Raw genomic sequence first — 25,509 nt, 5'->3', positions numbered from 1 at the left:
AACTGTCTCGCTTTGAATTCTATACTTAAAATATTTTTCAAAATTGAAGATGAAATAAAGACTTTTTAAAGCATTTAAAAGCTTAAATATGTCATAACCAACAGAAATATGCTAAGAGATGTTGAAGGAAGTCCTTCTGGCAGAAGGAATATGATACCTGAAGAAAATATAGATTTTAGAATAAAGAGCACTGTAAATGATAATGACACGAGGTTAAGATTTTAAATCTCTTTAAAAGATGATTGAATCTTAAAAATTTTAAAAATGTAGTTAGGCATTTATAGCATATATAAAATAAAATGTGGGAAAATAATAGTACGTAAGTTGGCATGGGAGAAATGGAAATATACTATTATAAGATTCCTGTAAATTCATGAAGTAAAATATTACTACAAAGTAGACAAAAAATTAAAGATGTGTATTATATATATACGTATACTAAACAGCAACTAAATAATATAATAAAGAATTATAGAAGATAAGCCAAAAAGGAAGCTAAAATTGAAACAGAAAATCAGCTAATTCAAAAGAAGGCAGAGAAAAGAGGAAAATGGAAAGAAAAAAAACCAAATTGATAAATAGAAAATAAATAGCAAGATGGTAGATATTTAATCCAACAGTGTTATTAATCAAAAGGAAAGCAGATAACCCCTTTTTAGATACCCTGATAAGTTTCACACACCCTGCAATTTAATTACAACTAAATGGTTGTTTCTGCACAGGGTTTTTAATCTTGAAGGGTTATGCATAGGGTCAGGGTCAGTTAGAGATAAAATGTGACAGCTGAATTTGACATCTAGAATTATGTAGACAAACATTTATTGTCATTGGGTCTCTAGGGGTGACAGAAAGTGTTGACTTTCTATAGTATCAGATATGGTAGTTTCATTTAAATAGTTTCAATGTGACTTACCTCATTAGTTCTCACTAGAACTTGATTTTTAAAATCTATTTATTTGATTATGTGAGCTACTCAGTACTCTTCTAACAAGGATGTATTAACTGATGGGATTAATACTTGATTTAAAATCGTCACACATCTTTGAACACCTATATAAACCAGTATGTTGTTATTTTTTTGTTGTAAAGAGCAGAGACAAATTCTAATTAACTTAAGCAGTAAAATTTGACAGAAGAGTTTACATTCTGGTAGTAGAAATAAATAAGCACAAAAACAATAATTAACTTAATATATAAGAAAATTTCTTCAGTTAAGAACTATGAGGAAAACATAAGAGTAATGGAATAGAAAATGGCTGTGCATGTTTCAGATGATTATTTAGCTTGAGTAGTCAAAGATTTAAGCATAAATATTGGAGTGAGGACATAACAATTGAACAGGACTTTGAAGGAATAAGAGGAGGCATTTTCTCTTGACTAGAGAATAATCTCCCTAAACCTTTAGATAACTAGGCAGTAATGAATCTAGGGTTATAAAGAAGTATTTTTCCTGACTATAAAATGAAAGTACATTTTTTTCTGTTTCCTTGTCAAATTACTCCATAAAATAAATAACCTTAGTTCCAAATTGTGCACAAGAGCAGTTATACTGTTACTTACACTAGTCATATATAGAAATGCGCATTCCCATTGTATGTATAGCAATGCCCATAGTACCCTAGTATTAGGAATTAACTTTTTTGTTGTGATTTTAATCTTTGTCAGTCTCATAAGTGAAAATTTTTATTTTAGTCATGTTTAAAGCTATTTGTGTTTTTCATTTTGGCAGTTCTGTTTTCTTATCTTTGACCTACTTTCCTTTTTATTTCTATTTTTTTATTTTTTTAAATGTTTATTTATTTATTTATTTTCCCCCAAAGCCCCAGTAGATAGTTGTATGTCATAGCTGGACATCCTTCTAGTTGCTGTACGTGGGACTCGGCCTCAGCATGGCCGGAGAAGCGGTGCATCAGTGCACGCCCGGGATCCGAACCCGGGCAGCCAGCAGTGGAGCGCACGCACTTAACTGCTAAGCCACTGGGCCGGCCCCTACTTCCCTTTTTAAATAAGAATTTTATTTTACTGATGAGTTTATTTTATATGTACACAATGAAACTAACTTCTTTTCAAACTCTACGTATATGCCCCACCCTCCATTTATTCAGTCTCCTCTCACTTTCACCCCCCTCCTGTTTTGTGTAAGCATGCCTTCAAACCCGTAGTTGAAATCTCTGCCATAGTGTGCCTCTGTCATTGTTGGAGAGTGTCATATCCTTCAAATATTTCCAAGGTACTAACAGGTGAACAACTTTTGCCTAGTTTTAAACTTGCTTCTAAGCAAGATTGTGAACTTAAGTCAGTTATGCTTCAGGATGTCTTCTGTAAAATTAGTTAATTCTAAGCATTATGATGAAAAGTTAAGGAGCTATTTTTAAATAAGATCAGGTGAACTCAGAGAAAGTCTTCATGAAATTGTTAATTTTCTTTTTGTGGAAATGATGAACTTATCTTAAAGCACTGAAACATAAAGTCTTGATATTTTAGTATTATAAATTTCCCTTAGTCTGTTCATGGATCAAAATTTCTTCTGGAAAGTAAAAGGTATACTGTATCCTTTCTTTTTTTTTTTTTTCTGATAATGTAGATGACCAGAGGATGATAACATCCCTAAGATTTGGAATCCAAGAGAGTTGGAGGTTCCACTTAAACTTTGAAATTTAAGTTGCTTCTTCTAAAGTAACCTTTCCCAGAAAGCATTGAATTGGGGGTCCAGGCCCTTGTGCAGCTTAAGTAAGACTCTTCAAATATCATCATGCTCATTGTTTCTTGCATTATATATAGTTTCCCTGGGAACCCCTCAGGAGAAGTGATGATTGACAAAACAGTAATCTGACATTCTTGAGTCCCTGTCTAAAAGATCCTATCAACTTAATTTCCAAAAATATTCAGGTAGGGAATCGTAGAATGATACAGGTTTATAGCTGCTCCTTTGTCTTAATTCAGACTGGATAATCAGTAAGGCAAGTTGAGTTTTCTGCAGAAATATAAAACTACCCATCAGAATCAGACCTATAGAACAGTTTCAGGTGTCAGATGGGCACGGGAAAGAAGTGTCCAAACAATAGTGTAACAGAAGCATTCATATGTCTTTCTGTAACTCAGACTCAGTCTGTTTTAACATCCATCTTCCTGGTGGTTGGAGATGACTTGGAATGGGAGAAGCAGTCAGGTATGCTGAGAGGGTCAGGACCTTCTTGAATCTATTTTATGAGTGCGTAAAGACCAACCATCAAGGTTAATTTCTACCAGTCCTGCCTCCTTCACTAATTGAAGATCTCATATTTCTTATCTTGGAAATTTCTTTTTTATTCATATTTTCATCACTTTGTACCAGTCTTTCCTAGTTCTCTGAGGTTTGGGTCAGACTTACCATACTTCTAATTCCTGCTTAAATTTGCGTACGTTGGTTCTTGATTTTCATGCCCTGAGTGCCTGATTCCAAATTCGAGCTGTGGAGTTACCTTCTGTGATGCTAGGATCAGAAGATTCCTGCATTCGGAAGACATTAATAAGGTGAGCTGTGGCCACTGGACAGAATCAATTGATGCTGTGTTTGAAGAATGACCTATTTAGAGGCCCATTCTGTTGGTCACAGCATTCACCCAGCATTGATCTATGGAGACCTGTTCATCACATCTCTTTTCCAACATGCACTTGGAGAATATGCTGCATCTATTATATTGCTAGGATTATATATTAAGCTTTTCTCTGAGTTCCAGTCACAAAATTTAATATATAGACAGCATTGTCAGGAATAGAAGGCAAAACTGAGTCTGAATGGTTTCCTCTGGGTATGGTTAGTCACGTTGTTTTTCAATATCTTTGTTCCTTATTTATCCTATGAACTGAATTATTTTCTTTACTGGGCTATCATTCAGTAGCAGTCAGTATTATATCCGACGTACTGTTAGCCCTTATAGTTGTGAAATAGTGTGGTACAATATCTGAAACTTGATATATTTTATAAAATCAAGCCAGTCGTACTTTTTTTGGGTAATGATCTTGTTTTATTTACCGTGTAGCTATTGTGTTATATTCTAGTTTGAAGGTTTGTTGACTTTTTTTTAAGAAGACACAGTCGTGATGGATAGAAAACCTATCGTCTTCTTAGAAAATTGTACTTACTACTCCATGCACACATTCTCTATGAAAAGTCATTCTAGTATATTTCTTTAAGAAACAAGGAAAAGTAAGCCTTTATATCCTGGCAATGTTTTAGCACCTATCTGTTAAAGTGTATAAAATAATAAACTGCTGTTTAAATCAATTACTGATCAGTTTTTCAAATAAAGAGATACAAGAGGCCTTAAAATAATTGAAAGATTTTAAGAATATAATAAAACTGTTTTTTCTTCTTTATCTATTGGTTCCAAACCACAAGCCCAAGGAAGGTGATGTTCAGGACAGATGAACAGTTTGTTTATGCTTCAGGTTTCCTCTGGACCTACCTTTCCCAGATCCTATCTTGTCTGTCTTCATAAATGTTCTTTCCATCCTTTTTTTCTTCTTTTCCACAGCTGCCTCCTTCATATATTTTGGTTCAAGTAAAATCATCCCAAATCTCCATTATTTCCTATCGTAATATCTATTTAATTGTTTTTGGACTCGTTTCATGTTCTTATTTTATTTACCTGCCTATTTATTTTTCCCTTATTGGAATTAAGTTTAATGAAGTCACAAACTATGTCCCTCATATTACCAGTAATGTATAGGAGCTCGTAACATATTTTGAATAACTCCTTTGTCAGATTTATATATTACAGGTATCGTCTATTAACTTGTGGCTTGCTATTTTCCCCTCATAATGGTGTCCTTTAATGAATATAAATTCTTAGTTTTAATGAAGTCCAATTAAACCAATATTTACTTTTATGGTTAGTGTTGTTTTATGCCCTTTTAGTACGTTGTCCTCACCCCCAAATCGTGATAACATATTTCTGTATGTTTTTCTGTAGAAAAGTAATTGCTTTACCTTTCATGTTTAAGTCTACAATTCATCTTGGATTAAGTTGTGTTCATGGTGTGTCATAGAGGGCAAGATTTGTACTCATTATCTATTTTCATAATAATTCTGTCTAATAAGACATCTCAGACCTCAGTGGCTTAAATCAATTAGCATTTGTTTAGTTCAGGAACCGAGGGGTCAGATTGGTGGTCCACCTGGTCGTGGCTGCCGCATTCATGTATTAGAGGTTAGGTGACTATCCATTTATAAGTGTCCAAATAAGACAGCTTCCTTCTGGGGCAACTGAGATGACCTGGATTCACTTAATGTATCTTTCTTTTTCTAGCAGCCTAGCCTAAGAATAATTTCATGGCAAAGTCAGGAGTGCGGGAGTGACCGCGGCCGAAACACATGCAAGATTTTTAAGACATCTTGCATCACTTTGGCTGTCTTGTTGTTGGACCAAGCAAGACACATGGCAAATCCAGAGCCAGAGTAGGAAGGCATTAGGAAGTTTCACGTCAAAGTTATGGATAGAGGGAGAAGGAATTCCTAGAGTTCATCTGTGCAGTCGATCTGCCAAACTCCATCCTTTGGCTATTATTGTTTACCTCCTGTTTATATGTAAAATATGCTCACTCTTATCCTAAGACCCTGACTATCTCGCCTGATTATGACAGCAAGTTGGAAAACTAGTATTTCATGATCTATATTTGGTCCAGAAATTACATCTTTAGATCCATACACCTGTGAAATAAAAAGACGAGTTACCTGTGCCACATACCCATAACATAAAATGGTGACATAGAGACAGAACAATCTCAATAAACAGTCACGTTCAAAAATAGAAAGAGTTAGATACACGTTGCAGTCACTGGATCATACCAATTCTGAAATATTGCTGGACAAATGTGATGTTCCTTACACAGTTGAGAATATAAAAACTTATATCCCAGTTCTCCTCTCTTGGAATGATTTCTCAGTTAATGGCTTTCCATGGCATGACTCTGACCTGTGAGATGTCAATTTTCTCCCAATACTCTTTGCTACTTTTGACATGGGATTGAAATATAGGCCTCTAGAGAACATATTTTAGTTTGATTCCTGCCTATAGCATGTTGGATGCATAGAGTTATTTTAACAAATTTAATCATTTCTGTCACCAAAGCAATCTCATGGTGAGTACCGTTTCCTTAAATACTTAGTGAGCTTCCTATATATATATCTGATTAGTACTCTGAAAGCAACAGCAACATTGCTTTCCAGAAATAACTCTTCTTAAATTTATTTACTACTACTGTGGAATCCGGCTTCTGTGGGACTATACCCTGAGGCTAAATAGGTACCTTTTATCCAGTAAGCAGGCCTACTATGCACCACCTTAATTCCTTCAGAAGTTATTTCATAGAGATTCTTGGCCACATACTTGATTTGGTCCACATCTTTAGACCATGTTGTCTTTTGAAAATCTACTGGCTGCTGGAGAGGCTGAGAATGAAAAACAGTTTGCAGATAATTCTTGTCTCTGTTGAGCTTGTTTGTATGTCTAGGAGTTGGCGTACCTTTAGCTGATGAGGGAGCAACTGATTGTCCTGCCTCTACTTCCCAGATCTCTCATCTTAAGCAAAATAGCTCAGGCATGTTCTCGTAGCAAAGACAGAGATGCAATAATCAAGAACCAATTCAGTCACTTAAGCTCTTTTTAAATCTCTCCTTTTGTTGTGTTTCCTAACTTTCCATTGGCTGAAGCAAGTCATGTAATTGAGCCTTGGGTCAGACTGATAGGGTATTACAAATTGGGCATAGATTGCAAGGAGGAGTCAAGAATTGGAGCCAATAAGGCAAATATTCTAGAACAACTGTTCCATGAACAATATTCTTCCACATGTATCTTTACATTAGAGGTCTTTCCTTTCGTAATTTCCCTTAAATATGTTTTGTTATTTCTACAGTAGACGTCTAACACATCTGTTTGATTTATTTCCAAGCATTATGTTTTTTTGATGATATTGTCTAATGATATTCTTAAGGATATTTTCTAATATAATGTTCTACTTGTTGGTTGGAAGAATTTAGAATAAGAATTGACTTTTATACTTTGACCTTTATTGTTTGAGCTGTTAAAATTGTTTATTATTTCTAATATTGTATCTGCATGTTTTTTCAGATTTTCTGTCTACATAATATTTTCTAATTACAAATAGTAAAACTAATTACAAATAGTTTTAATTTCTTTTTTTCAAATATTTATACTTTTTATTTATTTTGCTTGTCTTACTCCAAATGCTAGAAAATCCAGTGCAATATGAATAGAAGTGGTTTTACTGGTCATACATGCCGTGTTCCCAGCATTTGGACAAAAGCATTTAGTCTTGTACCATTAAATGTGTGTGTGTGTGTGTGTGTGTTTCTTGCTTGTTTGCTTTGTAAATACCATATTTAAGAGTTAAAAAGTTATCTTTTATTGCTATATTGATGAGAATTTTAATCCTGAAACAGTGTTGTTTTATCAAATTATTCTTTTCTGCATCTAATGAGATTATATATTTTCTCCTTTAAGCTTTTAATGTGATGATAACAGTTTTATTATAGAATGTTTAAACAGATCTTGAAATACACCTGATTTTTTTCCTGACATAACATCCTTTTTATATACATCTAGATTTAAGTGGTTAATATTTTGTTTAGGATTTTTGCATCTAAGATTATGAGAAATATTGGCCAATAATATTATTTCCTTCTAATGTCCTTACCATGTTATATGTATCAAACTTCTACTGTTTTCATTAAAATTTGAGAAAAATTTCAATCTTTATGTTTTCCATTTTTTTAAATAATGATATTACTTTTTTAAATGTTTGAAAAAAGTCACAAGTGAAGTCATTTAGGTCTAGTATTTTTTTATATGTGGAGATTATTATTGATTCTATTAATTTTACAGGTAAGTATTAGACTTGCTATTTCTTCTTGTGTCAGTTTTGGTAATGTGTGACTTTCAAGGATTTGTCCAGTTTATTTAAATTGAGTAATTGATTAACATAAACTTATTTTTAATATCCTTTTTCCGTTAATGTCTCCAGTATCTACATTTCTTTTCTTTTTCCTTGATTGTTCTTCTTATGAGTTTATCAGTTTTGTTGTCTTCTTTTTTTTTTTTTTTTTTTGTGAGGAAGACTTACCCTGAGCTAACATCCATTGCCAACCTTCCTCTTTTTGCTGAGGAAGATTGGCCCTGGGTTAACATCTGTGCTCATCTTACTCTACTTTATATGGGATGCCACCACAGCATGGCTTGACAAGCAGTGCGTTGGTCTGCGCCCGGGATCTGAACCCACAAACCCCAGGCCACCGAAGAGGTGCGCGCGAATCTAACCGCTATGCCACCAGGCTGGCCATTTGTTGTCTTCTTAAAAACCAACTTTTGGTTTTGTTGTCTTTCTGTATTATTCATTTGCCTTATATATTATTGGTTTCTGGTGTTACCTCTTTATGTCCGTTCTTCATCTCTTTTTGAGTTCAATTTGCTGTTCTGTCTTTACCTTATGAGATGAAAGCTCAGGTAATAGATTTTTAGCCTTTCTTGTTTTCTAACATGTGCATTAAAACAATACATTTCCTTTTAAACAGTTTTGGGTGAATCACAAAAGTTTTGACATATCATATTATTATCTTTTCATTTCAAATATTTTCCAATTTTCATTATGCTTTATTATTTAACTTACATGCTATTTATAATTATGTTGATTAATTTTGAATTGTTGAAGACTTTCTATTAGCCCTTTTTTCCTTGCTTAATTCTACTGTGGCCAGAGAACATGCTCCATAGGATTTCAACTCTTTTAAATTTATCAAAAAAGATATTTTGAGTAAACCTTCGCTATGTACTTAAAAGCTCATATATTATCCATTTGGATTTTGTGTAGTGTTTTATACCAGTGCTATTAAAAGTGTGGTACATAGACTAGTGATGTCTTACACACTGTTAGTGATAGTCAAATGAGGCGATTACATTAATTGAAAGTAAGCATTTAGAAACTTTCATAGCAATTTGATGTGGCCACAACATCCATGCACATGATCAGTGGACATGTTTCTATGAACAGTATGTAGACACGTTTGTGTGGGGGTCAACTCACATGGTAAGTTATATGTAGGGAGTGCTGTGAGCTAGTCTTTTGCAGGAGGATGTATTATAATTGATGTATTAAGGCTATTCATCAGCTATATCCCCAGAGTTAGCCAGCCCTGGTGGGCTAGTGGTTAAGAGTCAGCCCTCTCACCGCCATGGCCTGGGTCTGTTTCCTGGTCAGAGAACCACACCACCTGCCTGTCAGTTGTCATACTGTGGCAGCTGTGTGTTGCTGTGATGCTGAAAGCTATGCTACTGGTATTTCAAGTACCAGCAGGGTCATTCATGGTAGACAGCTTTCAACAGAGCTTTCATACTAAGGAAGACTAGGAAGAAGGACCTGGCCTTCCACTTCTGAAAAAATGGGCCATGAAAACTCTATGAACAGCAGCAGAGCTTTGTCTGATACAGTGTCGGAAGGTGAGAGAATAGCGCAAAAAGATGGGGCAGGGTTCCACTCTGCTATAGACAGGGTCACAAGGAGTAGGAATCTACCTGGCGGCACTAACAGCAATTTCCAAAGTTTATTAAAATCTAAGAAAATAAAAGCTGTCATTTATTTTTATAACTGAATGTAATTATTTAGCTATTTTCTTATTTTGCTACTTTAAAAAAATTCAGTTTTAACCAAGTTTTGTGTTTATAGTTAAATATTATTAGTCAATTTTGGTAAATAATAATATTAATGTTTATTTTCAGCCCTAATTTACTAATTAAACAAAATTTCCTGTCCTTTATGTCAAAAACATACATGCAGATTGACTTTCCTGAATGCAGCATGCTAGTCAAATAATGATGGTGCAAGTACTTTGGAATTAATGGCATTCAAAACTGTATATACTAATTTTACTTGGAAGTACATTTGCCCATATATGGAGTTTCATTTTGCAGCCATATTTAATAGTGAAATGCTCAAACCGCAGCATGTTGTTTGTGAAGATATACTGGTTAATGAAGCAATAAAACCATCAACTATTGAGCAACAGCATTTATAGGTAAAATCTAAAGTTATAAATTCAAATAAAAATTGTGCTTGGAGCAAAAGTGTACTGTGTTAAGATGCCAACACAAGCAGATGTTCAGAATTTAACATAGAAACAAAGAAATGGTTTTGTGAGATTCTTATAAACTATCGCTTCAGGTTGCTAGGACTGAAAAAGAACAACACAGTTTTCCAAAGATGTTTGCTGAGAATTAGACCATTTTCCAATGATGTCTTTTTTCAACATATTGGATTACTGGTTAGTGAAATGAAAGACCAACTCCTGGAACAAAGAAAGCTAACACATTTTTTAGTTAAAATTTGGTGAATTCACAGATATTGCTAATATCAGTCATGGGTATATTTGCAATCCAAATATCATGGTGATATAAACAACGTATAATTTTTAAAACAATTTTAGGGGATGGCCTGGTGGTGTAATGCTGAAGTTCAGCACACTACACTTTGGTGGCCTGGGTTTGCGTGTTCAGATCCCAGGCGTGGACTTATACCATTCATCAAGCCATGCTGTGGTGGCAAGCTACATATAAAATAAGGGAAGATTGGCAATGGTTGTTAGGTCACAGCCAGTCTTCCTCACCAAAAAAAATAAATAAATAAATAGAAAAAATAACAATTTCAACAAGCTTAGATTATTCATTTTAACTTTAATTCAAAATTAAGCAAGTAAAGATTGTTTTCAAAATCCATCTTCAATCATTCATCAGTAGACTGTGATAGATTCTATTTCCATCAAATGTCTTTTGAAGTTTAGGTTTTCTGTATTATTTAGTTCTGATGAAAATAAAGTACACTATTTGGGATATATCAGATATATGGGATAAGGAGAGAAAAGATATGCAAAAGGCAAATACAGTAAAAGAAAATATGTTTTTACTATGTCAATATTTTAAGATTTTGGATGACAAAATGGAAAAAAAAGACACATCGCAGTAGGAGAGGATACCAAAAAAATGCATATAAGTGACAAAGAATTAGAAGAGAAAATATGTAAGAAATACTTGTATGTCAGTAAAAAGAGATGAGCAACCCAGAAGAAAATGGCAAAATATATTACTATGCAGTTCATACAGGGGAAGAGAAATGACTATTAAATACTGGAGCAGTGACTATTCCTGGAAGTAGAGTTAGAATATATTTCTCAGTCTTCCCTCACAGGAAGTTTTGTCTAGGTTACTGAGTTCTGGCCAATAGACTGTGGGAAGAAGTGATAGATGCTAATTCCACTCCTGGCTTATAAAACTCCCCACTTGAATCCTCCGTTTTCTTTCCCCATCAGCTGAATAAAGAAGATGTTTTGTACAAAGGAGTGTGGAGCCTTAGGAGGAAAGGAATATAGATCCCTGAATGTCTGCAGAGATCAGAGCCTCCCTGTCAGCCTGCTTTGTACATGAAGTAATGAGAAAGACAGTTTTACTGTGTAAGACACAGAGATTTGGGGTTTGTCATAGCACTTAATCTCTCCTGACTTCTGCAAAATATTGAATTTTTTATTTATTAAGTACTCCAGTATATTATAGATGGAAACAGATTTCATTATTTTGTTTGTTAGCCAGAGTGTAAAATGATAATATAAATAAGCACAGTACTTTGTGATATGTACGTTATTCTCTTTAGAATTTAATAATCATTGCATTTGGATAAATTGATACAAATGTTTTCACATTTACGTACCTAAAGACCTGGCTAGTGATTACCGACAAAATGATTTATTACTTAGCCTTTAAATCCCTGCCTGGCTGTTAACTGAGACTTTTTAAAATGTACCAGGCACATAACATAGTCATAGTAAAATATACAGTTGATTTTTCCTATCATCATTTAATCATAGTCAGATAAAAAGAGTCTAATTTTAAATACCTAAAATATTAGGTAAACTATTTTTTTCAAAGTCGTTATTATTTATAGGTTAGAAATTCAATTTTCTGAGATATTCTATCATCTAATTCTCAGTGGTTCAACTTATCCTCACTGCTTCCTACATATTTATCCTGAAACATTATCTTGGAGAGATTCTCAACTATGGAATTTCCATGTGGAAACATGCACTGCCTGAGGAATTGCTCTGCTGTTATATTTCTGTAGCTCTGGATTTCTCTATTTGAAAGACGGGCAATTGAGAACAAACCTTTGTGTTTATTAAGGTTTTTAACATTCTACACATTAGTTAGCCAGAGAAAGTTTTATTCCATTTAGCTTCTAGTAAAAATATCAGTAATTCAGGATAAGGGCCATTTACAGAATCAGTTTAGCAACTGCCGGAAATCTGGTTTTAGAGGTAACGTTAGGAACCAGTTCCAAGAAAGTTTTAGAAACCCAAAGATACTGCAGAATTTGTAGTTGGCAGGGCATGAGAACTTAAGCAGTCTCAGACTTCTGGTTAAATATGATGATAGCTGCCTTGCCAAATATACCCATATCCATAACCAAAATACAATAGTCAGAACTTTCTCTGATGCTGTTAAGTAGAGTGAAAAATTAAATTGATTATAATATGTAGTTAGGTTATTGCATGGTTGATAAAAAACAATATTTGTAGTTGGTCTTTGTTGTCAGATGAACTTCAAAAGTATAAACTCTAGAACCAAACTGAGCAAACACTAATCTGAGAAGACAGCTATTTTGTAACTTCTCACCCCAGCTAAAGAGGAGCGCTTTGGCCCTCACTCTGGACAACAGGGCGGCGTAGTCACTGATTAAAATCTAACTTTGCATCATTGCTAAGGAATTTTATTCTAGTATTTTATTGTCCATAAAGATATGTAATAAATAAAATAGAAAAGCTGGCACTCGTGCTGTTTAAAACACAGATGAGAGAAAATTAGATTTCAAAGTATAGGCTCAAATGTGGTAGGAAAGTAAAATGATGCAGCCACTACAAAAAGCATTATGGTAGTTCCTCAAAAAATTAATAATAGCGATACCATATGATCCAAAAATGCCGCTTCTAGGTAGATATCAAAAATTGAAAGCAATATCTTGAAGAGATATTTGTACATCTGTGTTCATAGCAGCACTATTCACAATAGTCAAGAGGAGGAAGCAACCCAAGTGTCTCTTAATGGATGAGTGGATGAACAAAATGCAGTATATACATACACGCAATATTATTCAGATTTTTAAAAAGGAAGGACGTGCTACAATGTGGATGAACCTTGAAGACGTTACACTAAGTGAAATAAGCCAGTCACAAAAAGACAAACACTGTGCGATTTCATTTATATGAGATCTCTGTAGTAGTCAAATACATAGAAAAAGAAAATAGAATTGTGGTTGCCAGGGGCTGGGGGGAGGGGGAAATGAGGAGTTGTTGTTTAATGGGTATAGAATTTCAGCTTTGCAATATGAGAAAGTTCTTGAGATTGGTCACACAATAATGTGAATATATTTAACATTACTGAACTGTTCCCTAAAAAATGGTTAAAATGATAAATATTATGTGTATCCTACCACAACTAAAAAAAGTATAGGCTCACTTTTACTAATCACATTTTTGCCAGTAATAAATAAAGAACTATATCCTTGAACTAAAAATATATGCTACATTTTCTGAAACAGTAATTGAGAAGTAGTTTCAAATAAGTGTAAAAATACTGACTCACTCCCAATATCTAGGTAGAACTGGAGGATATAAAGTCTGCAATGACAAGAAAAGCAGAAAGCCATCCTTCTGAAGTATGGAAACAATTTTCTGAGCCAATCTCCTGGCTCTAGCTGTTATTAGTCTCTCTCTCTCTACAGCTATCCTGAGACTGTGAGACCTAACATGTAACACAATAGGTAGTATTTAAAGGGAAAAAAATGTAGTAGACCTCTACTTTATATCACACACCAGCACAAATTACAATTGGACTAAATATTTTAACATCAAACCTGAAACAAACTTTTCTAAATGTTTTGGAATATTTAAAATATTTCTTATAAAAGGAAAGGAAAATGAAAAATCAAAACCTCAATAGATCAGAACACCTAGAAAATAAAACCTCCTCTAAGTTAAAAAAAAAAATAAGGAGAAAAAGACAAAAAATTGGGAAAAATATTTACACATGAGATGACAAAACTTCAATATTCTTAATGCCCTTCGAAGAATAAAAAATGAATAAGAAAACACTCTTCAATGAGAAAAATAAAGAATAGATTATTCACAGAAGAAATAGAAATGGTCGGTAATCAAATTATGAACAATTCAACTGCAATACATAAAACGGGTAAGCAAATTAAAGTAGCAATGACTTTTTTTTACTCATCAAATTTGCAGATATTTAGAAAGAAAATAATATTAAGTGCTAATGCTGTGTGATGAGATTGATATTCTCCTACATTGTTGGAAGGATTTTAAGTTGTATTGAGAGCCTCAAAAACATTACATTATTTGATAGTGTATTTTTTATACTACATGGAATCTATGCAAGGAAAAAATCAGAATGCTGAGAATATGTTTATAATGAATTTAACGTATCATAATTTATAATTGTGAAAATTACCAAATAACTTAAAAAATGGAGTGGCTAATTTCTACACCAGTAAAATGAAATTTTATGCTGGCTTAATGGATAAGATTTTTGGAGAATATTTTATTTAAGAAAAAAGTCATAAGGATGCGTATGGTAAAAACAATACATAGGTATAGAAAAATTTAAAAATTATTGTAAAACACTTAATGGTGTTTTTAATGGATAGTCAGATTATGGTTAATCTTTTTCTCTTTGATATTTTTTATATTTTTTAAGTGTGCTATATACACAATATTTTTATTATAATAAAAGTAAATATTTTGAGCATTACTGAACAGCTGTAGAACCCTGAATTAGAATATGCATGATGTACTGAAAGGTCTAAGTAAGGTTTTGCATTCTCATTGTATATAATATATGAACTCCAACAAAACGGTCCATTTTGTCAATCCAACTGTGTCCTACTTTTATCCTAAGGCTCAAATTCTTAGAATGATGAGAGGTTTCTAAAAGGGAATGCTAATTCAGAATTCAGAGAGCTATGCGTGGCTTCTTGCTTATAAGACAAATGAGAGATAGAAGGTCTAAAATTATACCTGCCTTGACTATATTTTTTTATGCCAATATTAGGCTTGTATAGCCTTCAAATCTCATTGCATTTATTCATCTAAGAAATAAAGCCACACTTTCATAAAATTTTTCTTTTGCCTTGTCTTTGTTTTGTGGTTATATGTAGTTAGTAAATGTTTTCTTTTAGAACAATTTTAGATTTACAGAATTATTGCAAATATACACCGAGTTCCATATTACCCCAATCTAATCATGAGAAAACACCAGACAGTTATCAATACAGTGAGAGTGTTTTGTTTGTAAAATACCTCATCAGACCCCTAAAAAACCCATCGAGGTCATCAAAAACAAGGAAAGTCTAAGAAACTGTGATAGCCATGAGGATCCTAAGGAGACGTGACTACTAAAGATAAGGTGATAACCTGAATAGAATCCTCAAACCAAAACAGGACATTAAGGAAAAACTTAGGAACTCTGAAAAAGAATGAACTTTAGCTAGTAATAATGTATCAATATTAGTTTGTTAATTGTGACAAATATTAAAATAAGATGTCAATGATAGAGGAATCTGGGTGGGGTGTATATATCGTGTGACCTTGCTACACACATGTATTAGTTCCAGGAGGTTATTATTATTATTTTTTGTAAATCCTTTGGGACTTTCTTTATACACAATCATCTGAAAATAGGGACAGTTTTATTTCTTCCTTTTTAATCTTTGAACCTCATATTTCCTTTTCTTGACTTATTCATTAGCTAGAACATATACAGTGATGTTGAATAGATGTAATGAGATAGAACTTACTTGCCTTGTTCCTGATCTTAGGGGAGAAGTATCCAGTTTGCACAATTAAGTGATTTTAGCTGTAGATATTTTATAGATGTTCTTTATCAAATTGACAAAGTTTTTCTTTCTTGCTAATTTGTTAATTTTTTTTCATAAATGGGTGTTGGTTTATCAAATGCTTTTCCTATGTCAATTGATATGTTTATAAAATGTGATAAATTATACTGATTGATTTTCAAATGTCAAACCAGCCTGCATACCTTCAGTAAGGTTGAAAGTTGTGGTTGTGTTGTATAACTCATCATATACATTGTTGAATTCTATTTGCTAGTGTTTTTTGAGGTATTTTGTGCTTAAGTTCATCAGATATGTTGGTCTATGGTTTTCCTTCATTGCAGTGTCTTTATCTGGATTTGAGATAAGTGGGTGTAATGCTGGCTTCACAGAATGAGTTAGGAAGTTCTCCCTTTGATTCTATTTTCTGTAAAAGTTCCTTAAATGTTTGGCAGAATTCACCAATGAAACCATCAGGACTTGGTGAGATCTTTTTTGCAAAGTTAATAATTGATTTAATTTCTTTCTTAAATATAGGGCTATTCATATTATCTGTTTCTCCTTTTGTGAAATTGTTAGTTTCTTTCAAGTAATTGGATCATTTCATCAAAGTTATTAAATTTGTAGAGTTGTCTGTAGTATTCCTTTGAATGTCTGTGGGATCAGTAATGATGATCCCTTTTTCATTTCAGATTTTCTAATTGGGGCATCTTTTATTTATCTTTCAAAGAAGCAGCTTTTGTATTTTATTGATTTTCTCTATATTTTTTGCATTTTCAATTTTACTGATTTCTGCTGTAATTTTTATTATTTATTTTCTTCTGCTTGCTTTAGGCTTAAATTGCTCTTCTTTCTCTAGTTTCCTAATATGGAAGCTTAGGTTATTGATTTTAGATCTTTCTTCTTTTCTAATATATACGTTTACTTCAAAAATTTCCTTCTACACTCTGCATTCACTACAAATGTTGGTAAGTTGATTTTTCATTTTCACTTAGTTCAAAATATTTTTTAATTTCTCTTGTGACTTTTTCTTTGACTTATATGCTAATTATCTGTGTTGTTAATTTTCCTTTTTTTTATTGGCAGCATCAAAACTGTATTTTATGGAATTAAAGAAAACATACTATGCAATTCACTTGGAAACATAAAATTTCTTTATCTTTTTCTGTAGCTTAGCTTGCAGCTGTTGGCATCAGTCTATTTTTGTGTGTGTGTGTGTGTTGTTAATTTTCAAAAGTTTGGATTTTTTTCCTGCTGTCTTTCCATTATTGATGTCTAGTTTAATTCCATTGTGATCAGAGAACATACTTTGCATGATTTCTTCTTTTATTGACTTGTTAAGGCATGTTTGTGGACTAGAATGTGTTCCATCTTAGTGAACATTATATCTGAGCTTGAGGAGCGTATGTATCTTGCTGTTGTTTGATGGAATATTCTTTAAGTGTCATTTAGATCACATTGATTAGTAGTGCTATTCAGGTCAACTATACCTTACTGATTTTCTTCCTGCTTGATTATCAATTACTGTTAGAGGAGTATTGAAGTTTTTAACTATAGGTGGATTTATCTGTTTCTTAATGCAATTCTGTCCATTTTGTCCCATATATTTTGGTGCTCTATTAGGTATATAAACATTAAGGATTGTTATGTCTTCTTGGAGAATTGGCTTTTTAATCATTATGTAATGTCCGTCTTTATTCTTGATAATTTTCTTTGTTATGAAGACTGCTTTGTCTGAAATTAATATAACTACTTCAGCTGTTCAAAAAATTATTATATCATGGTATATGTCCATCCCTTCACTTTTAACCTATATATGTTTTTATATATAAAATGAGTTTCTTGTAGACAATGTATAGTTGGTTCTTGTTTTTTTATCTGTTCTGACAATCTGTGGCTTTAAATTGGTGTAGTCAATTTGCGAATAAGATGATCATTGATATATTTTGGTTAATGTCAATCATGTTTTTAACTGCTTTTTCAGAGATTTCTTGTTCTCTCTGGTGATGATTGAACATTTTATATGATTCCATATTATCCCTTCTCTTAGCATATCAGCTATGCTTTCTTATAAAGAAAGAACATTTTTATCTTAGTGTTCATAATAAACATTTGAACTAATTAAATTCCTTCTTCAAATAATTCTATACTGCTTCATGTGTAGTGGAGATATTTTATAACAGAGCATTCCCAGTTCCTTTATCCCATCCCTCATGACGTTGCTGTCATTTATCTCACCCTCAATATGCTGTTATCACCCAATACTTTGTACTGTTATTAAACAGTTATATTTTAGATTACAAATAAGAAAAATTAACATTTTATTTTATTCCTTCTCTGATACCCTTCCATTCTTGATGTAGAACCAATTTTCTGACTATATAATTTTCATTCTACCTGAATAAAATCATTTAATGTATCAAGCAAGGCTAATCTGCTGTCAGTGAATCTCCTTAGTTTTGGTTTGTCTGTGAAAGTCATCATTTCTTCCTCACTTTTGAAGGATAATTTCACTGGATATAGAATTCTAGGTTGGTTGCATTTTTCTTACAATACTTTACATATTTTGCTCATGGTCTTATGAGAAGTCTACTGCAATTATTCTCCCTTTTTCTATACACATAAGATACCCCCACACATATACCCTGGCTTTTTCCAAGATTTTCTCTTTATCTTTGGTATTCTGCATGCTATACCTAAGTACGTGGTGGTGGTTGTTTTATTCTGTTGGGTATTTTCTGATTTTTCTGGATCTGTGGTTTGGTGTGCCACACCATTAAGTTTCGAAAGTCCTTGGACATTATTATGTCAAAGTACTTCAAATATTCTTCTCTGTTCACTTTTTTGTTTCTTTCTGGTATTCCAATTATCCATATGTCACACCTTTGTAATTGTCTCACAGTTCTTGAATGTTTTGTTTTGTTGCTTATTCTTTTTCCTATTTAAGTTTCATTTTGGAGTGTTTCCATTATTAAGAGAATTTCAAGCTCACTGATTCTTTCCTTGGCCATATTGAGTCTACTGATGAGCACATCAAAGATATTTCTCTTAGAGTGTTTTTTATTTCTAGTATTTCCTTTTGGTTCTTACTTAAAAGTTTCATTTTCAGATTATATTACTGAACTCTTCTTGTATGTTTTATTGTTTTTCCACTAGAGCTGTTAACACATCAATCAAAGTTATTTTAAATTCTGGGTCTGATAATTCTAACATCGGTGTCATATCTGTGTCTGGTTGTAATGCCTTGCTTTGTCTGTGTTTTCTCTTGCCTTTTAGCATGCCTTGTAAATTTTGGTTGAAATTCAGGCATGTTGTTTAGGGTAATAGTAACAGAGGTAAATAGGTCTCTAGTATGAGTATTTATGTTGCTCTTGCTAGGAGTTAGTCTACATTAAACATTTGCTGCAGCTAGAGTTGTCAGAGGCTCCATAGTCTTCTAGTGACCTATATTTGTCTTCTGTTTTGACTGGGCTTCCCTTAGTAGTCCTCCACACAGAGAGAGTCTATGCCTTTCTTCTGAAATCCACTATTATTATACTGGAGCTCTGTGGGTGTGGTTGTATGGTATAGGGGAGGTGGAGGATTCCATAATCTTCTAATTATAACTCATCTTTTAATGGGCCTGTATTTCTGGCCTGTGAACTTCAATAGTGTTTCTTCTTGCAGAATACCCTCCCCTCGTGTGAGAGAAGAAGGCTAGAGGGTGCCGGAATGGGAGAGATGCCTTTTCCCAATAATTCTTTATAGGGCTCTAGAAAACGTTTTTTTCCTAGGGAGTAAGCCTTTCTTATAGAGAAGGCTCTGGACATATTTCACAATGATTACTCTTTTCTTCCTCCTGCCGGCAACAGGGTTGGATTATTTCCACCACTGTTCTTAGTACAAGTACCTGGTGCACTTGCTGGAAGTAAAGCCCCTGGAAGTGTAGGGACCCACCTAAGACTGCAGCCTCCAAGGGATTCTAGGAGTTTCTCACTCTCATACTAATCAATACTCAGCAGTGCATCAAAGTTGCCTTTTAAAAGTGATTACCATGTCATGGTTTCAGATGCTTTAGCTCCAGGTAAGTAGATCTCAGCTCTAACTCTCTGGATTCATCTTTCTCTCCTGACTTTGGGTGGATAGTGTATCCTGTAAGCTCAGTTCTCTGAAGGATTCAAGAAAAGTAATTGAGTTTTAGTTTGTACAGCTTTTTCTTGCTATGAGGACAACTTGAAATGATTACTTCCAAGCTCTTCACGTGTCACAGATAAAAACAGAAGTCCGTATATTTTTTTAATAATTGATTTATCTATTGATATTTTGGCTGGTTATGAGTGAGAGCAGATCAGAGGATGTATTTGGAGCAAACTTCTTAAATTCTGAAATGCTGTTGTGGGTGATGTTGATGGGAATGTCCTCTCTTAGAAGTGGTTTTTGAGTGTGTGTGTGTGACTATTGAATTATGTATTTTTATTTATTTGCTTTGATGTGCAGAATACTCGTAAACTTATAGGGGAAAAATAACAGGCAGGATTCAGTGTTCTCTTGTAAGTAAATTACATTTAAAATAAACAATAATTCTTTTTAAAGTGAAATAATAGGATTCCATGAAACTCATGAGCAGGTGAATAATAATTCCTTTATATCTCCCCATTTAAATGATAAAATTTAAAATTTTATAAAATTAGGAAGATCAGTTATTTATGTATCGTATTAAATATATATATGAATACGTAAAGTGGACTTCTAATATAGCTAATAAACTGAGTACCAAGAAGAGAGAGAGCAATGATGTTGAGTTAACTTTGGCTTCTAATTCCTTTTTTCCTCTTAGTCTTCTGGGTCTCTAACTTGTCAATATGCTTTTACAACTATCAGCCTTCAATATTAGGATTGGAAAGATATTGTTTTTGTTAGGTTTTCTTTTTTTTTAAAACACTGTTATCAGTAGAAAAATGCAGAGACAGGAGAATCTACTCACAGGTGCAGATATGCCTTTCTCAGTTAATACTGGCAAAGAGAAAGCAATACATCAGGAGAAGTGTTGAAATAATTTACTATGTAGAACAAAGGTAAAGGAACATTTGTGAAGTAAAAGAAAGTTCTTCTAAAAGACAGTTTAAATCAGTATTAAAAAAGTAAATTTAAGGTACCATATATATTATATTATATATTGCTGTATTATCAAATCAGCAATGAAAAAATTAGATAATATATTTTGAGCAATGGCCTGCATAACAGTAGAAGAAATAAAGCAGAGCTGAATGAAATAGCATAGTATAAAGAATTCTGTGATTTCAACCATGTATTTACATCTTAAATAATAACCCTGAATACAAAATCAACACTACAAAAGATTTTGAGTGATATTCAGTACAAATAAGCCACTCTACTTGTTGCAAATTAAGATGGCAAAAGTCTAAAGCAATTAGAGAGGAAACAAATATGTAGGAGAAAGAGGAGATCTAAAGTATAAGAACTTAATAGCTCTGTATTTGATTCAAGAACAAAGCAAAAAAATAATAATCAAGGTTTTATTATAAGAAACGTTTCCTGGATTGAATAAATGCAGTAATTGAAGCAGTCAAACTTTTAGACATATGCTAGGGAAAAGTCTGTTCTGAGGAAACTAGTTTTTTGTGTTTTTAAGGTTTTTTTTGTTTTTATTTTTAATCTCATACCTTTACTCATCACTTTTAGTACTGTCTTCTAGTGGGATATTCTGTAATGTTACTCCAGTGAACATATGAATATCAGAGCCACAGTTCAAGAGAGTATCATCTACCAAGTAATTCAGGGGACAGGGGTAGGAGGCAGAGAAAAAGAGAGAGAGACCTAAATGCTGTATTTTATTTATTTGTGACGAGAACAAAACCACGATAACATCATCGAGCTGAAATTAGTGAGGATGGCATTATAAAAGACTTTCCTGAAAATCTATATAAAGAGCTTTCCAGCCAATAGGAAATGAATAAAAACAAAGACTCAAAATTTAATTAAGTAAAATGACATACTGAGAAATAAAATTATTGAATCTCAGAACTATGTGTAAATAAGAATCCTAATAGAATTCAAAATATTTGCATGTATTAGGTTATCTATGTAACTAATATAATAATAATTACCATAAGAAAAATGAAAGAGAATAAATAGGAGAAACTGAGTCAAAATTTAACCATCCCAAATTTAACCAACCAGAAACTTAATGCAGGAGGAAGTATGGCCTGCGAGTGTAGGCTTGTGTTAGTTTCTTTATTTTACCAGGGAAGAAGGCAATAGAAAGAAAAATTCCTTAATATAAAGAGTTAGAAAAGTAAAGATTCAATTGTGAATATATGGCTTTATTTAAGTATAATAAATAAAATTAATGAATCACTATGTGGCTTCCAAATTGTAACAAAATAATAAACAAAAATAGTGATCCTTACGGGCAAATACCTTATTTTTAAAAATGTAAAAAAAAAAAAAATCCAAGAATTGTTGAAGAAGAAGAAAGCCAAAGATGAGAAAGAGGAAGGAGAGCAGAAGGAGCAGACGAAGAAGAAAAAAAGAGAAGAAGGTCATACAGGAAGAAGAGGGAAGGCGGAGGAGAAATATAAAAGTGTGAGAAAATATGTGTTAGGACAATAAGTATACACATTTGAAACTAATCTTGTAAAATTCGTATTTATTTCAGAAATAAGAAATAGCAAATATAATCAATTATATGTTCTCTACTAGTGGAAGACATAAAACAGACAGCTACTTAGCAATATGGGATATACAATGATGAGTTCTGAAAAAAAAGATAGGTGCAAACAAAAACACTTTGTGGCTCACGTATCAATTTTAATTATAATTCTAGGCAATAAAGTAAAATTTGAGAATGAAAGTAATAGGAGGAGGATTATTTAAGCAGTATAAAATTGAATATGTAGTGATTATACTATAAAATTGGATCTAAAAATTCTGAAATGTATCCTAAATGTGGGAAATTCAAGCAAAGATATAAGGTAAAAATATCGTTTTATTGAGATATAGTTCACATGGTATGCAATTCATCCATTTAAGTGTGCAATTCATTGGTTTTCAGTATATTCATAAGTTGTGTAGCCATCATCACAATCAATTTTAATATTTTCGTAACCCCAAAAAGAAACCTCATGCCTATTATCGTTCACTCTGCATTTCTACAAACCCCCACTCCCACCCCAGTCATAGGCAAGTACTTATCTACTTTCTGTCTCTATACAATTGCCTACACTGGACATTTTATATCGTCAACTTAAAAAGCAGATTTGCCTGTTATTTTATCTCAAAAAGAGTTTATTTGAGAATAGCCAAAAGAATTACAATTTGGAACATGCATGCTATGGCAAACCATAGGCAAATCTGGAAAAGAAAGGAGAGGAGCTTCCTTTGTAGAGGAAAAGGGAGAGTAGGGAGGGACTGTTCTAAATGAAATTCCATTGGGGGAAAGTAACAGTTCAGGGTGGCAAGGGCTTCTCATTGGCTGGGCTGTTGCTGGGTGGGGAGAGAAATCTTCCTTCTGTATAAAAGTAGTTTTACTTCGTATCCAAGATGCAAGCTTCTATCTCTTCCTGTTTGGTGTAATTGGTGATGTGTGATAGGAAATGATTGCTCCCCCTACCGGCCTTCCTGACTCCAATTTAGTTAAGGTTTTTTAAATTAATTTCCACAATATAAATGGTAGCATAAACTATATTGTCCTATGTGACTTGTCCTTGTACTTAGCCTTAATTTTTTTTTTTGAGGGGAATATTGGCCTAATTAACATCTAACATCTGTTTCCAATCTTTCCCATTTTGCTTGAGGAAGATTGTCTCTGAGCTAACATCTGTGCCAATCTTCCTCTCTTTTGTATGTGGGACACCACCGCATAATAGCTTGATGAACAGTGTGTAGGTCCATGCCCTGGATCGAAACAGGCAAACCCTGGGCCACTGAAGTGGGGCTTGCAAACTTAACTACTATACTACTGGGCATATCCCTAGCCTAATGTTTTTAAGTTTCGTCCATGTTGTAGCATGTATCAATACTTCATTCTTTTTTATTTTGAATTAATAATCCATTGTGTGGCTATACACTTTATTTTGTTTATCCATTCATCAGTTGATGGACATTTGAGTTGTTTTCACTTTTTGGCTGTTATGAATGATAATACTACAAATATACAAATACTTTTTTTTGTATGTCTGTGTTTTCATTTCTCTTGGAGTAGAATTGCTGTTTCATATGGTGACTGTGTATACCTATTTTCAGAACTGCCAAGCAGTTCTTTTAAAGTGGCTGTACCATTTTACATACCTACCTAGCAATGCATGATGCTTCCTATTTCTTCATATCCTTGTCAGCACTTTTTATTGTTTCATTTTAATTATCATGGTGGGTGAGAAGTAACATATTCTGGTATTTCCCTAATGGCTAATGATGTTGAACGTCTCTTTGTATGTATTGGCCTCTTTCTATCATCTTTGTAGAAATATCTATTCAGATTTTGTCCATTTTTATTTATTATGTGATTGAGTTGTAAATCATTTTCATATAGTCTTAAAGCAAATTCTTTATCAAGTATATGATTTGTGCATATTTTTTTCCTTTCTATCGGTTTTGTTTTTCACGATGGTATTCTTTGAAGCACAGAGGTTTTTTTTGTTTTTTTTTAAATTTTAGTGACATCCAGTTCATTTTTGTTGTTATTGTTGCTTGTGCTTTTGTTGTCATATCTAAGAAACCATTGCTTAACCCAAGGTCACAAAGATTTACTGCTTTGTTTTTGCCTAAGAATTTCATAGTTTTAGCTATTATGTTTAGGCTTGTGATCCATTTTTCGTTAATTTTTCTATGTGTTATGAAATACGGGTGTAACTTCATTCTTTTGTCTGTGGATATCTAGTTGTTCCATCACAATTTGTTGAAAAGACTATATTTACACATTGAATTGTCTTGACACCCTTGTGAAAAATCAAGTAAGGATAAGTTGAAGGATTTTTTTCTGGACTCTCAATTCTATCCTCTAGCTCTATATGTTTAGCGTTGTGCCAGTAACTCACTGTCATGATTACTGTACCTTTGTAGTACTGTACCTTTGTAGTAAGTTTTGAAATTGTGAAGAGTGTGAGTCTTCTAATTTTGTTCCTCTTTTTCAATATTAGTTTGGCTATTCTGGGTCTTGATTTTCACAAGTGTTTTAGGATCATCTTGCCCATTTCTGCAGTAAAGCTAGTTGGAGTTTTAATAGAGTTTGCATTGAATCTGGAGATCAATTTGAGGACTATGGCATCTTAACAATAATAAATCTTCCAATCTATAAATGTAGGGTATCTTTACATTTATCTAGATCTTTTTTCATTTCTTTCAGCAATGTTTTGTAATTTCAGTGTACTTTCTTGTACTTCTTATGTTCAATTTATTCCTAAGAATTTGAAATATTTTTGTATATATGTTTGTTTTCTTAATTTCATTTTAGATTTTGCTGGGCACTCTTTGACAGTCTCTTTTCCTGGTCTCCCCTTAAGCTTCCAGCTAGTCTGCTTCTGTTGGTATCAAACCCGACTGTTAGTCTCCATTAATTGCTAGCTGATT

The sequence above is a fragment of the Diceros bicornis genome, chromosome 28 (assembly GCF_020826845.1).
Source record: "Diceros bicornis minor isolate mBicDic1 chromosome 28, mDicBic1.mat.cur, whole genome shotgun sequence".
Classification (NCBI taxonomy): Eukaryota; Metazoa; Chordata; class Mammalia; order Perissodactyla; family Rhinocerotidae; genus Diceros; species Diceros bicornis.
This window is presented reverse-complemented; position numbering follows the sequence as displayed.